Raw genomic sequence first — 14141 nt, forward strand, 5'->3', positions numbered from 1 at the left:
CTTTCTACTCTCCAAACACCAAACTTCCATTTTATAATTTATCAAATGGAGAGCACTGCATATATGGATGAGTTGCTGCTTTTCAACATTCTTAATGACAGTAAGAAGAACCTCATCTGCAGAAATAATTTAGTAGTATAGCAAGTTGCCTTGCTGTGTACTGATAGGTAGAACAAAAGTCCTATGTGTCTGGTAGTATGAGGGTGGGCAGAAGGAAAGTGAAGAAAGGCAGGGAAGTTCCCAGGGGTAGTCTAGGGAAGCCTGCAATGAATGAGGAATTTGGAATTTCTATTGGAGCTTATGGAACCCCTAGCATTCCTCACTGGTCTTTCCAATGCTCCTGATCCAGAAAAGGCATACTTAGGGACAGGCTATTAGACACCTAAGCATTGAGGGGTTTGTGAAGTCTGTGGGTCCCAACCTGGCTCCCAGGCTCTGGTCCCCCTCCAGGCCCAGGATCTCTCATTTCCCCACTTCCCTTTGCTTTGCATCTGGCTCCAGGTCAAATGTGGATTTCCTTTCAACTAGCAGGTCTGAGAGTGTCCATCTGTGGAGCTGGAGCTGGAGCCAGAGAACATCTAACAAGGAGGTCATCCATCAGCTGAGCCCAGGCCGGAGCTGAGAAATAAGACCACAGGGTCAGGCCACCCAGGATGTGGAGTAGAGAGGGGTGCTTCTGGATCCCCAAGGAGGTTTGTTCTGATTGAGATGGTCTGAAGAGTGGGGGGATCAAAAATGGGAAGTGAATAATTCTGGGTCTAGTCCTCTGAGTACCACTAACTTTTTGTGTGACCTTGCACATGACCCTGCTTCTCTCTGGGCTTCAGTCCTCTCATCTGTAGCATAAAGGGGTTGAATTGGAATCAAAGCGCCATGGACTCTTGAGGTTGGAAGTATCCTTAAAGGCCATATAGTCCCAGCTCCCACTCAGAGTTTGAGTCTCCTCCACAGCATCCTGCAAAGTGATTGCCTAAACTCTGATTGTATACATCCAAATGACAGGAAGCTCACTTCCTCCAATGGTATCCTGTTTTATCTCAGCATAGCCATCTGTTAGTTTTCCTTTGGCTTTCATCAGTGGGTCCTAGTATTGTCTCCTGGGTCCACCCAGCTCATCTTCCCTGTGACATCCCTAAGAGGCCTGAATTCAGAGTTCAAGTTCCCCTGAGTTTACTCTTTTCCAGGCCAAACAGCTCTGCTTGTACTCATAAAGCCTGGTCTGTGATGCTTTTATGTGTGGGGCCCATAACTGGGTATAGTTTCCCAAGTAGGATTTTGGCAAGGCTGCAGAAGGCCACAGCACCACCTTGCTACTTCCACACACAATGGTTCTTGCCGCTGAATCTGAGGTCCCCTTGGCTTTAACATTTATAGTGTCTCCCCTAGCCTTCAATCTCTGTGAGGGGAGTGCACTTTTCTGATTCCTTTTTTGTTACTCCAGGGCCCAGACCAGGAGCTAACCCAGAGTCGGCATCACAACTTGTGTGCTGAGGTAGCTGAGAACAAGGGGTATGTCGGGAATGTTTGCATGCATACATGGGCCTACAGCTTGAATTGGAATAATAGGCAGGGCTGTGGAAGGGCCCAGATATCCATATATATTCAGGCAGCCTTCTCCTACTCCTGCACCAGCTGCATTGGTCCATAGTCAGGGGTCTGGTGGTACTAAACACTAGTACTCAAATCCCAGGAGGCTGGTATCTATGGTCCCCAGGGATCCTGAGAGCCCTGCATGTCTCTCACAGCTCTGTGTACAGCTAACCAATGTTGTGTATGTCTGTGTGTGGCTGCTGCAGGCATCCCCTGGTATGTAAGAGGCAGAAGGAAGTGGCTGTATCCCATCGATTGGTAGGGGTGACCTGGGGATCTGTCTGAGGCAGTAGGGAATGACTGTGCCCTGTCAGTCAGCAGGGGTGTTCCTGGCTGGCTAAGGAGGAGTAGGGTAGCGGCTGAGCCCTATCACTTGACAGGGGTATTCCCAGCTGTCTTCATGAGGAGGGGGAAGCAGCTGCCCTGGCAGGTGCCTGGGGTATCCTGGCCTTGCCCACTCTGATGTGGCCCATTTTTGTGTGTGCATACTCTTGCCATTCAGCTGTCATTAGCTCCAGTCGCCACAAGGGAAATTGGCCCTGCCAGAACTCAAGGTCACGGGAAGGACACTTCAATTATTCCACTGTCATCTGTCTGGGTGTCAGTGGAGTGGGCAGCCACTGACTTCAGGGCTGGCTAGAAGTAGTTTGTGCCAGGGAAGGGCAGGGCAGATGTAGGGAAGGAGGAGAGCCATGAAGAGGACCCATGGGCCATCTTGATCAAAGGGAGCCAGCAGAGACCTCTCCAGACACAAAGCCACAGATGGGGCACTTCAAGAGACAATTTATGCAGATGCTGAAGTGGCAAGGGCAACCATGGGTTGCGAGTCAGAGACTTGTGTTCTAGTCCTGGTTCTGCTGCTTCCTGGCTGCCTGGCCATTTTCTCATCTGTGAAATGGGGATGTTGTGAAAAGTACCAGGTCAGGCCCATGGTTCACACCCAGAAAATGGAAAGCCCCTCTTGCCATAACTCTCTGAGGCTATCCAAGTGAAGCAGATGGTGACAGGCAAGGGTGGAAATAGGAAGTGCCTTGGGGGGCCTCCGCCAGGTTTGCCATGAGACTAATCAAGGGCATTCTTTTCTCTTGGCTCCTTCCCCTTGGTAGAAAAAAAATCTAATTGTCATAGAAGATAGGAAAGGGCTGCAGAAGCAGGGACCAGAGTCCCTGTGAGTGACTCCATGGCCAGCTCTGGGGATTCTCAGCATTGCCTACCCATGGGATCTTTCTAGAAACCCAGCCAGCTTCATAACTTAACAGGCTCTTCTTCCATTCCCTTCCCAGAGGGGATGGCAGGTGTTGATGCAGATGAGGCTCTGTTTAGTGACTTGTCCAAGGTCATACAGCTGTAGGATTGACACAGGAGTCAAACTCACCAGGTCTTTTAATTTTCTTTATCATCACCTTACTTCCTTCCAACCCACTCCCAGCATCCCAGGAGTCTATTGTGACAGACTGACTACTCAGGATTTCCAAAACACTCCCTGCATTTTCCTGCCTCCCTGTTTTTCCTCACCAGGCTCCTTTGGCCTGGAATGTCTACCGCACCCTGCTCTGCCCCACTCCTCCCACTTCCATCCATTCTCCTCTCCTGGGTTCATGGAAATCCTCCTTATTCTTCAAAGTTGTGATGCCGCTTCTGATTCCTGAAAGCTGAAAGACTTCCTGTGCTCTCAGAGGGCTTTGCTGCACTCTTGTATTACGTTGTTGAAACAAGAGATCTTGGGGATGGTTGAGGCGAACCCTCTCAGTGTTGTGAGGAGGAGCGTAGGAGAGTCAGAGAGAAGACAGGGATCTAATACTCTCCTGCTTTCTCCCTAACCCTTTGGCCACTGTTTCACAGTCTCTTTCCTGTTGGAGATAGATCCTATGGGCTTTAGATCCTTCCTCCCCTGGCTTTCCCTCCTCTACCTCCCCAAGCCTCTCCTCTTCTCATCTCCTTTTTCTTTCTAGGGAAGCTCATCTATGATGAAGCCTTAAGGGCAGGATTTCTGACTGCCTCCATGTTATTTCCACCAGCATATCCCCTACTCTTCTCAAATTCCAACATGTCTCAACTAAATCATCAGCTGCCATTCTCTCTAAACCTGCCTTTCTTCCCATGTCCTCTTTCTCAATGGATGGCACCATTACATCCCCACCTGAATCCTGGAGGCTTCCTCCCCACCTTCCCACCACCCCCCCCCCCACATCACATTTAATCAGCCACAAAGTCTGGCCCATTCTACATCCCTCACATGATGAATCTACATGCTTCTCTCCAGCTCCAGGGTTTCCACCTTGGTTCAGGCCTCATCATCTATCACTTGTGGTTGCTTCCCCCTCTTCTTGCTTCCTTCTGCCCCCAACTGCCAGCCGTTTACCACAAGGTAGTCAGAAGAAATGTTGCAGAAAGCAAATCAGACCATGTCATTGCCATGCTCAGAAACCACAGGGATCGAGAATAAATTCAATAGCCTACAGGGTTTCACCTCACTCCCCTGCCACGTTGAATGTGCCAAGACATCTTCTGCTCCTGAGCTCTTCCCAGGCTGCAGCTTCTGCCCAAACACTTGTCCTTTCACCCTAGACAACTCCTCTTCAGTCTCTGGGCCTCATCACTCTACATGTGTCCTTTAGGACTATCAGCTCAGGTGCCACCTCTTCCTGGAAGCCTTCCCAGACTTACCTTCCCCTGAAATCTGGGTAAATTATAACCTCCACCCACTGTGGGCTCTGATCCCCCTACACCATTCCCCCTGCCACCCTGTAGATCTATCAGAGCATGGTTCAATATGGACTGTAAATACTTGGCTACCTGTTTCTTTCTCCCACTAGACCAAGCGCTGGCAACCTATAGTTCACAGGCCAAGTCTAGCCACAGCTGTTTTTGTAAATAAAGTTTTATTGGAGCACCGGCATACCTATTCACTTACATATCATCTGTGGCTGCTCTAACACTATAATGGCAGAGTTGAGTAGTTGTGACAGACCCTAAAGCCCCAAATAATTATTCTGTGGCCCTTTACCAAAAAAAAGTTGTTCACCTCTGCTCCAGACCATTTGCCCATGATGACACAGACAGTTTCTGTCTGTCTCATTGCTGGGCCCTCAGCACCCAGCACAATGGCTGGTGGTTAGCAGCTGGCTGAGAAACATTTGTCAAATTCTGCTTGAAGTATATCTGGTCATAGAGTAAGTCTGAGGCCCACCCAGGGTCCCTGGATGGCCAAGTCAGCTCTGACCTTTGGCTTCTCAGTTCTCTGTCCCCAAGGGACAAAATTGAGGTCAGATTTCCTATGTGTTCCCAGCCTTCCCCAGAACAGGGCCAGGCACAGAGGACAGAGGGTCTGTGTCCCTGTTGATCATGTGAAGGGCTCAGACAGGGCCCTGCTTTGAAGGGGGATCCTCCCCTGTGGAAGATGCACACTCTCACCCTAAGGCTGTGCCTGACACTAAAACAGTAGTTCTCAATCAGGGACAACTTTGTCCCCCAAGGGCTATTTGGCAATGCTTGGAGACATGCTTGGTTGTCACCTAGGAGGGGCCAAAAGGAGGTAGCTGCTAGTGGCACCTAGTGGGTAACATCCAGGGATGCTTCTTAATACCCCACAAATGCACAAAGCAGCTCCCCTTAACCTGTAACATGGATTATCTGGCCAAAAATGTCAATGTGCCGAGGCTGAGAAATTCTGCTCTACAACCAGGCTTGAGAAACACCTAATGCTTGTGTCCCAGCCTAGATCTTGAGAACAGAACCTCTGTGCTGGGCCCAGGCATCAGTATTTTCATTATCATCTCCCCAGGTGATTCTAATGTGAAGCCAGTGCTGAAAACCTCCTGGCTAGAGCCTACTTTCTGGGAAAAGTTTCCAAGGAAGAGCCCTCACATGGCCACAAATCACCCAGGATGGTCTTTGCCTCACACATTTGGCCCCACTGCTGGTCATTTTGGCAGATCTGGACGAAGCACTCATGGAGTATCTGTGAGCACTGAGGGGCCTGCACAGCCCCACTTCTCTGCCTTCCTTCCCCCGCCCATCTCTGCAGGAGGAGGGGTGCTGGAGGAGGAGAGGGGGACTGGAGAGCACAGCTGGGATTTCAATCACCTCCAACCACAAAAATCCATATCAAGCCATCTTTCCCTCTTCTCCCCTTCCAAGTTGAGCTGTAGAGACAAGCACCTCCTTCCTGAAAGCAACCCAGAGGCCCCAAGCTGATGTGGAGAGAGTGCCTCAACAGTGTGGATGTTGGTGAGGAGGGGTGAGAGGCCCTAGCTTCCTGAGCTGGCCCTAGTTTGGGGGCTGTGTGTGAAGCTCTCTGCACTCTGAAGTCCGATCAGATCCTGGCCATGAGAAGACTTTCTGGTTTGGAAAAGGAAGGCTCTGGAAGGGTGAAAGAAGATGGTTTTCTCTGCCACAGGACAAACTTTACATCTCTCTCTAAAACAGCGACTCCGACTCCGTAAGGTGGAGCTGAGTATTCATTCTGGAGAGGGAGCCTTCTTTTCCAGGGAGAGCCCTCCACCAGTCTCCACTACTCCGCTGGGCTAGGCAAGCCCCATCCTAGCCTGGGTAGTTCCTGTCAACACTTCTTAGCCACTGAGTGCTGTGAGGAGGGGAGGCCTGAGAGAGCAGAGCAGGCTTCTGTGGGACTCCTTGACCAGAAAGACTTCTCCAGCCCAGGGGATGTTGGGATTCAAAGTTGGAGAGACCACAGTTCAGCCAGGCACTGTCAGTGAGCCTGCAAGAAAGTGGGTAAGCTAGGCCAGATCTGGGCTTTGGGGCAGATTTCCGAGGCCTAAACTGAGCAGCTATTGCCAGAGGGGCAGAGTGGAGGCACAAATAGAATGAAATGAAGAGGCAGATACGTGCTGCATGAAGTTAAACCTGGTGGGGGCTATCTAAAAATGACAGACAAGGATCCTGTGAGCACCTGAGCAAGATGCCAATGGCCCAGCTTTGATGAGGGCAAAGGAAGGGGGCTGGGAAATGGCAGGCACCTGACATTGGAGTCAGTCCTTGAAGAGTAAGGGAGAACTTGCAAAAGACAAATAGGAGTAATCAAGTGGGAAGATACAGCCACAGCTGAGGTGTGCCATGTCTGGAAAATGCTGCGTTCGGCCTTATGGGGAGAACATATGGTGTGAGCAGGCCAGGAATGGGGCATAGGTGGGACAGGCATGTTCAGAATGGGAGGGTCTGTGTGCTCCCCCTGGATGGATGGGAAACCTGACTTTATCCTGAAAGCCATGGGGAGCTATGGATTGACATGAAACAGGGTAAGTGACACAATCAGATTTGACATGTATAACATTTCTTTCCCTCATGGTTGGAGGCTGGATTGGGACATGGGAGGGTCCAAGGCCTAAAGATGAGTGTCCGTCTGGGGCCAGGACAATGGCCTGGGTGCAGGCTTATGTGGTTGATGACAGATAGAATAAGGGGCAGCAGAGTCATTGTAGAGTTACACTTCTTGAATTTTAGGATGACGAAGAATGGGCAATCTTTCAGGAACTCACGTGAGAGCTTAAAACATTCTAATAGCTCCTGATGGCTCTTAGGATAAAGTCTAAACTCCTTGCAGAGGCCTACTGTTACCTAGCCATTTTTCCAACCTCATCTCCTACCAGGCAGGCCCTCACCTCCAAATTCTTAGCTTCAACTCTATGCACAGCATCTTTCAGTTGCTCGGTAGCTGCACGCTCTCCCTTACCTCTGCCCTTGGCACATGCCCTTCTCTATCTGGAATAATCCAGCACACACCCTCCTTGCCATCCCCTCACCCTAACTCAACAACCCCACACACTGGACTCCAACCTATTCACCAGTTAGGTCACACATTTCTGGGAGGTCTCCCATGGTCCCAACAACATTACTGGCTCTCTTGGCACCTTGGCCTGCCCCATCTTGGCCCTTAGTAGCCTGGGTAATAATTTTCTGTAAGCAGGGGGATGGTAGGGATCATGTCCAACTTGTTTACCACTGTCCCCCAGCTCTGCACACAGTGCTGGCACATGGTTAATAAATGGGGAAGAAAGGAAAGAAGGAGAGGGACAGGTCAAAAATGATGCTCAGCTCTAGCTGATTTGACTCAGTGGATAGAGCATTGGCCCATGGACGGAAGGGTCATGGGTTCGATTCCAGTCAAGGGCACGTACCTACATTGCAGGCTCAATCCTGGGCCCCTGTCGATTGTGATGTCTCTCTCACATTGATGTTTCTCTCTGTGTCTCTCCCCTCTCTTCGACTCTTTCTAAAATTCAATGGAAAAAATATCCTCAGGTGATGATTAACAAAAACAAACAAATCAAAAAATGATGCTCAACTGATGGGTGGTGATATTAGTCCTAGAGACAGAGGATCGATTTTATTTTGGGGGGTGGGGAAAGATGAGTTTAGTTGAGACCCAGCTGAGCTGGAGGTATCTGAGGATCACCCTAGAACACATGTCGAGTAAGCTGTCAATTCTGTGGGCCTGGAGCTCAAGAAGCAGTTTGGACTGGACCAGTCTGCTGAGAGGTGAGAGTGAAAGCTGTGGGAATTAACTTGAACCTTGATGTTTTTGATTCCTAAATATACGGCCAGCCAAGAACCAGTATATTTTGAAACACTGGTGGCCAAGAACATGACAGGAAGAGGTGGAGGGAGGCGGCGGGAGGTGGCGCCCTCCCCCTGTGGGGTTGAGGGGGATCCCTCCTCTGGAACTGCCCCAGCTGTCACATAGCAGGGAGAGGGCCTTGGCTGGGGTGCCTGGCTTGGGAAGGAGAGCTGGACAGAATAAAGGTCTCCCTGGCCCCTCTGTGCTCCTCCTCCTACCAGGTCCCCCCAATACTCCTTGGGTCTGGCCCTCTGGCTGGAGCCTGTGGAATCCAGCTTGCTGTGAGGCTCCCATCTCCATGGACTCACTGACATCCCCTTCCCCACCATCTCTTCCATCCCCTAGCCAGCCTCTGTAACTCAATGCTCCTGCTCCTTTCTTAGCTGGGCCCAGGAACCCTGCCAAGAATTATGCTTCCTGGCCTGAGGATGACTCAGGCTTCCCTCCCCAGCACCACCCCACCCCGCCCCACCCCGAACCTCTGAGCCATGCCATAGGCTGAGCGAGAGCGCACACACACACACACACACACACACACACACACACACACACATATACACACCAGGCCTGAGCAGGGTGCTGGGAGACTGGCTTAGGCCCCTGTTCCTCATGCCAACTAGCTGGTATCCACAGGGACTACAAGTATTGCAGACCAGGTGTCAGGTCTGGGGATGACTGGGAGGCCTCCTGGCAGGCTAACATCAGGGGCCCAATGTGATAGTGACCCAGGAGTCACTGATTGAGTACCTACTAAACTGAAAGTTCAAACCTTGTTTTCACCAGGCCAAGCCTTCTCACTTAAAGCCTTAAGGTTTTCTGCTGAATATGAAGGGGCCACTCAGGTGTTCTAGGAACCACAGTCCTGACATAATATCTTGTGCCACTTCTTCCTTGCTGAGTGACCTTGAGCAAGTAAGTCACTTTCTCTGAGCCTCAGTTTGCTCATTTGTACAATGGGGATAAGAGTAATACCCTTCTCTTAGGGTTGCTGGGAGATTTCAATGGAGGGACATGTGGAAAGTGTTCTGTAAACAGTCAAGACTGTGACTGGAGGGGTTATATTTATCTACATGGCTAGGATGGAGAGGAAAAAACAGGTGGCTCTCTGCTTTTCTGTCTTTGGGGGCACATTCCTCAGTTCTTTCCACTTGACAGGATGGGATTCCTTGAGGCCTCAACCCATGGAAGGTCAGGGCTCAGAACAGTGGTTGCATATTTTGCTGGAGGACCTTCAGCAAGAGCCTTGACTTTTCTGAGCCTCACTGAACTGTATTCAGAAGGCAAAGAAAGGGAGAATTTCTCTTCTCCTTTCTCCCTCCCAACCTCTTTCCCTCCCTATGGCTGGCATGATGAACAAAGTAGAGGTTCATATAGAGGTGAGGCCCCAAAGCCCAGTGCCCTTCCCAGATGTGCTGGGGAGGTACAGAAGAAATGTGGACATGTGGAGGGCAGGGCCAGGCTTGGCCTGTGCATGTGTGATCAAAGACGTAGGGTGGGGTGAGGCAGGGAGTGAGGGGGTGAGTTCTTTGCATTGCTGAGGGTTTAGTGCTTTCTCTTGGTTGCCTGGATACCTTGATATTACTCTCCCACCCCCAGTGTTCACTGCAGGCCTGTCACCCCCACTCAGGCCTAGTGTGAATGAAGAGCAGGCCTATCACCTGGCTGATAGTGGGTGGGTAGGTAGATCACCTGCCTGACCAGCTAGCCAAGCCCTGCCTCCTGATCAGCACCTTACCTAGTTGTCCTGTGGACCCATGGACCACAAGCTGCCTAGAATGACTCTTAGAGGACTGCACTGCCAGGAAGCTGACCGTGGCCTGACTATGTCAGGCATCCCACTGTCCACTGCCTGGCACTGACCAGCCTCCAGCATGTGTGAGAAGTGGATGGTGCTGTGGGTGGGTCTGATACTGTCAGCCTCTTGGCTCAGGGCAGCGACTTCTGTGTGGCACTGTGTGTGTGGACCAGCCTGGGTTCTGCCCTGGGCCAGAGGAGGTGGAGATCAACTCATACTCCAAGGGAAGAAAAATGGCAGCAGAAATAATGGCTTTGTTTTGGGAGGAGAGGTTAAGAGATGCAGGCCCGGGCCCACTCCAGTAGCCTGAGGCCTCAGAAGGCCAACTCAGCCAGGAAACTACCTTTTGAATGATGCGCAGGCCAGCCTATCCCCAGTCCTACTTCTCATCCTTGGTGGGAACCATTGTTACCAGGGACAGCTCACCAGGGTCAGGTGTAGGCCAGGCTGGGGTCCTGAGCCCCCACCCCTTGGGAGGAGGCACATGATGTCCCAGAGAAATGGCTCCTCCAGCCTTTGTTTTTGTTGGGCAGGCAGCCACTCAGGATGCCATGCCTTGGCAGGACAGGAGTTGGGGTACACAGTGTTCTTTTTTATTTCTGTTAGAAGGGTTTATGCGAGGGTAAACTGAAGAAGGGAGCAGACACTTTGCCCATGATCATGACAGAGTTGGAGTGGCAACACAAATGGAAGGGACCCCAAAATACTCTTATTTGCCCTCTAGAGTTTCACTCCACAGGGACAAGGACTTTGTTTTGTATCCTTGGTGCCAACAACAATGCCTGGTACATAGCAAGTGCTCAAGAAATATCTGTGGCTGTAAGATTCCCCTCTGCTTCTCCAGCTCATGCTCCAATCATGTGAAGGCTGCTAATGCTCAGAGTGCTCTGGACTCACAGACAAACCTGGGTTCCAGTTCCATCACTCTTTAGCTAGGTGACCTCAGGACTGAGTTTCCTTCTCTGTAAAATGGAGCTAGCTATTTCCACCTCTGAGTTGCTGGCAGGGGGGATATTTTGAGGTCGTTTTGGGAGCTTTCTTGGCACATAGTAGATGCTCCTTAAATGTTGGTTCTCTCACTGAGTCTTGTCTTGCCCAGGCTAAACAACCCAGAAGCCTAGGACATCCCTTATGATCTCATTTGATCACTACAACAGGTCCTATCAGGTGTGGCTCTATCTACATCAGCATCTGACAGATATGGAAACTGAGGCCCAAGGAGAGAGAATCTGGTACTACAGTAGGTGCTAGAGGCAGGATTTAATTGCCAATCTTTATGATTGATGGCCTTTTTCTCTAATGCAACACTCACTTCTATATAACTAGAGGCCCAGTGCACGAAATTTGTGCATGGGGGCGAGGTGTCCCTCAGCCCAGCCTGCACCCTCTCCAATCTGGGACCCCTCGAGTGATGTCTGACTGCCCTTTTAGGCCCGATCCGACCAGGCGGGCATTCCTCTCACAATCCAGGACTGCTGGCTCCCAACTGCTTGCCTGCCTGCCTTCCTGATTGCCTGCAAACCTCATCACCCCCTAACCACTCCTCTGCCAGACTGATTGATGCCTAACTGCTCCCCTGCCAACCTGTTTGCCCCTAACTGCCCTCCCCTGCAGGCCTGGTCACCCCTAACTGCCCTCCCCTGCAGGCTTGATCGCCCCCAACTGCCCTCCCTTGCAGGCCTGGTCCCTCCCAAGTGCCCTCCCCTGTTGGCCATCTTGTGGTGGCCATCTTGTGTCCACATAGGGGCAGGATCTTTGACCACATGGGGGCAGCCATCTTGTGTGTTGGAGTGATGGTCAAACTGCATATTACTCTTTTATTAGATAGGATAGAGGCCTGGTGCACAGGTGGGGGCAGGCTGGTTTGCCCTGAAGGATGTCCTGGATCAGGGTGGGGGTTCCCTTGGGGCATGGAGTGGCCTGGGTGAGGGGCCTGTGGTGGTTTGCAGGCCAGCCATGCCCCTCCGGCGACCCAAGTGGAGGCCCTGGTATCTGGGGTTTATTTATCTTCTACAATTGAAACTTTGTAGCCTGGAGCAGAGCCAAGCCTTCTGCTTGCTTCGTGGCGGCAGCCATTTCTGTTGGGATTTATGTGTCTTCTATAATTGAAACTTTGTAGTCTTAAGCCGAGGCCTGGGCCAGCCAGGGTGTGCAGAAAGCTTGGCTTTCTCCATCGCTGGGGGCAACCCTAGCCTCCTGCTCTTACAGCTTCGTGGCTGCCACCATTTCTGTTTGGATTTATGTATCTTCTATCATTGAAACTTTGTAGCCTTGAGTGGAGGACTAGGCCAGCAAGGGCAGGCAGAAAGCTTGGCTTCCTCCATTGCCAGAGAAACCAAGCCTCCCTCCTGCTCTCTGTGGCAGTAGCCATCTTGGTTGGGTTTATTTGCATATTCGCTCCTGATTGGCTGGTGGATGTGGCTTGTGGGCGTGGCTTGTGGGTGTAGTGGAGTGATGGTTAATTTGCATATTACTCTTTTTTTTTTAGATAGGATAATAAAAGCATAATATGCTAATTAGACCAGACAGCTGAATGACCTTCCAGACATCATTCTGGATGTCCTTTCTACGAAGCCACGGCAACGGGGGCCAAGGCAGAGGTGGTTAGGGGCTATCAATCAAGCAGGCAGGTGAGCAGTTAGGGGCGATCAGGCAAGCAGGCGAGAAGTTAGGGGTGATCAGGCAGGTAGGTGAGTGGTTAGGGGTGATGAGGTAGACAGGCAGAGGGGTTAGGGGCGATCAGGTAGGCAGGCAGGTGAGCAGTTAGGAGCCAGCAGTCTTGGATCAGGCCTAAACTGGCAGTTGGACATCCCCTGAGAGGTCCTGGATTGTGGGAGGGTGCAGGCTGCGCTGAAGGACCCCTCCCCCACAGTGAACAAATTTTGTGTACTGGGCCTCTAGTATCATTCATAATCTGGCATTCTAGCTGTGTGACCTCAGGTCCCTCAGTCATCTCTATGAGCCTTAGTTTCTTCAACTGTCCAATAGGAATAATTACTCTGACTCCACCAGCTTTGGCCTTGACATTAACCCAGGGTGCAAGTCCTTCACCTGCCCCCTACTTCTCTCCAAGTGATTGCACAGGCATTCCTTCTAAGGCCCCTAGAACTCCAGCCCCTTCACTCTCTTTCCAGGAAACATATCTGAATGCAAGAGAGTGGGAAAGACATTATTTGAGAAATAATATCGGGGTCAACTCCAGTTTGTTAAAACAGCAGTAATTCATTTTTTTAAAATATTTTTTATTGATTTTTAGAGAGAGAGGAAGGGGGAGGGATAGAGAGATAGAAACATCGATGAGACAGGAACATCATCAATCGGTTGCCTCCTGCATGCCCCTTTGGGAATTGAGCTGGAAACCTGGGCATGTGTCCTGACTAGGAATAGAACCAGTGACCTCTTGGTCCCTGGGTCAATGCTCAACCACTGAGCCACATTGTCCATGCAGCAGTAAAACATTTTAGAACTATTATTAGCAACAAATTACCTTCAACACACTGTGCAATAGATTGTGACATACCAATGGATCACGAATCCTCAGGGATAGCTCTTTTGTAAGCAATTATTAGTATTGTAATAATTACCATTGTTCTTATCCTGCGGGGCAACGTAGTACAAAGGTTCAGGAGCTAAACTGCTAGGGTTCAAATAATGGCTCTGCTACTTCTCAGCTGTATGACATCGGGCAAGCTGTTTAACTTCTCTGTGCCTCAGTTTCCCCATCTATTAGATGAGGATCATAATAGTAGTGTCTACTTCCCAGGGGTGCTTGAGGATCAAATGACATAATGTAAATAAAGTGTTTAACACAATATTTAGTTCAAATGTCACCAAGCTACAACCTGCAGGCCATGCCTGGCTCTCTGTGTGTTTTGAAAATAAAGTTTTATTGGAACAAAGCAAGCTTAATTTATTTGCCCATCATCTATGGCTGCTTCTGTGCTGCAACAACAGAGTTGAGTAGTTGCCACCAAGAGTGTACTCTCTGGTCCCTTACAGAAAATAGCTGTCAACCTTTGTGCTAGTTCATAGAGGACTGCTTAATAAGTGTGAGCTGTATTTCATTTCATGTCATTGTTCTAAAAGGTCATTCATTATAAACATGGAGGCACAAGTCCAGAAAGGGGGAAATGACTTGTCCAAGGCCACAAAGCTAGGATGGTACAGGATTAGGTGCAG

Source organism: Eptesicus fuscus, chromosome 1 (genome assembly GCF_027574615.1).
Source record: "Eptesicus fuscus isolate TK198812 chromosome 1, DD_ASM_mEF_20220401, whole genome shotgun sequence".
NCBI lineage: Eukaryota > Metazoa > Chordata > Mammalia > Chiroptera > Vespertilionidae > Eptesicus > Eptesicus fuscus.